The sequence below is a fragment of the Colobus angolensis genome, unplaced genomic scaffold (genome assembly GCF_000951035.1).
Source record: "Colobus angolensis palliatus isolate OR3802 unplaced genomic scaffold, Cang.pa_1.0 Scaffold84, whole genome shotgun sequence".
Taxonomy (NCBI): Eukaryota; Metazoa; Chordata; class Mammalia; order Primates; family Cercopithecidae; genus Colobus; species Colobus angolensis.
The window spans coordinates 705393-706731 of NW_012122265.1; the positions used below are offsets into that span (position 1 = coordinate 705393).

General features: G+C 66.8%; 1 protein-coding gene across 7 annotated transcripts in view; it reads left to right on the plus strand.

Moving 5' to 3' along the window:
* TSPAN4 (tetraspanin 4) overlaps positions 1-1339 on the plus strand; it is a 35471-nt gene that overhangs the window by 4247 nt on the left and 29885 nt on the right. The window contains exon 1 of one of the 7 annotated variants that reach the window (XM_011930024.1): positions 780-894. The exons of 4 other annotated variants lie outside the window; for them this stretch is intronic. The gene's annotated coding sequence lies outside the window, so the exon portion shown is untranslated. Of the gene's footprint in view, positions 1-779; positions 895-1026; positions 1311-1339 lie in introns of those variants that run through there. 2 more of the 7 variants (XM_011930028.1, XM_011930025.1) reach the window with 2 other exon arrangements.

Below are 1339 nucleotides of genomic sequence, written 5' to 3' on the forward strand. Positions count from 1 at the left end.
TCCCCGCCCCGGGCTCCTGTCCGCGTTCTTTCCGCTCCTTCCCAGGAAGGGGTCGGGGTGCGCCCTCCCCGGTCCCGGCTCTGCTGGGCTACTCGCCGTCCCGACGCTGAGACGCGCCTCTGAGCACGGGGAGAGGGGGCCTGGTAGGGAGGACGAGGAGGGCGTCCTGGAAGAGGTGCTCTTTGAACTGAACCTTGAAGACCCCGGCACAGGGGACCCCTGGGCAGACTCCCGGAGGCTGCACTGGCAGGACCCGCTGAAGGCCGCAGCTCTGCTTTGCCCTGGAGCTCAGGGCCTACGGAGGACGAGGGTCGGGGAGCCCGTGTCTCTCGGAGGGAGTGCGGGGGGGCTGGCACCAGTACCCTTCTTGCTGTGCCCCTGGGGTGGGGGTGAGGAAATGGGGGGTCGGTGTAGCAGTAGGAGGCAAAGAAGACTCCTTGGAGGTACCAGGTGGGCTGTGGGGGGTGGGTGGGCTGCAAAGTGGCACCCATGGAGGGGCTCTGGGCTGGGGCTTCCAGCTGGGGTGGGACTTGTGCTGGGTTCCAGGCATCAGCTGCCGCTTTCTCAGGGCAATGCTGGGTCTGTCTTAGTTGCAGGGGAGGATGAAGGGTTTTCTGGGTCCAGAGTGGTGCTGGCCAGATCCACTGCACACTTGGGATTTCTGCTCCCACCCTGGCCAGGGCCCCGGGCAGCTTCCCCAGTGGCATTTGTCATACCCCACCCAGCCACGTGCAGAGCCACGAGCGGAGGCCACTTCCCTTCCCTGACCCCCTCCCCCCAGGATGAGTGGACGCACATCCTGCTCTGGGCAGAGGGGCAGGACAGGGGCCGTGAGTAACGGTGGCCTGGGGTCAGAGCCAGGCTCAGCTGCGGAGGCTGCTGGTGGCTGTGGAGGTGAGGGAGGCCGGAGGGTCCGGGATGTTAGCAGGGTGGGCCCTGGGGAGTGGGTGGGGGCCCGGAGGCTTCCTGGAGGAGGGTCCAGGGCCTGTCCTGCCCCTGTTCCTGCCTGCAGGAGTTGTTTACTCGGAGCACGGGGCGGGGAGAATAAGCTGCCTTCCAAATCCTGGCTTGGGCCGAGCTGACATTCTTGAAATTCCAAGTGTGTACGCTTCCTATCCCTCCATTTCCTAGCAGAGCCCCTGAGACCTGGAGACTGCCCCAGCCTCAGGCTCTGTGCACCTCCCCCGAGTCCCCACCACATGTGTGCCGAGGCCCCTGCGGAGCCTGGGGCTGCCTCAGCCCTGGCTGGTGCGTCCCCCTGAGAGCATGTGGGGCAGAACAGCCTGGGGCCTGGGCCCGGCCCTCCTCAGGCTAGCGGGGGTGGGAGGGAGCCTGGTGG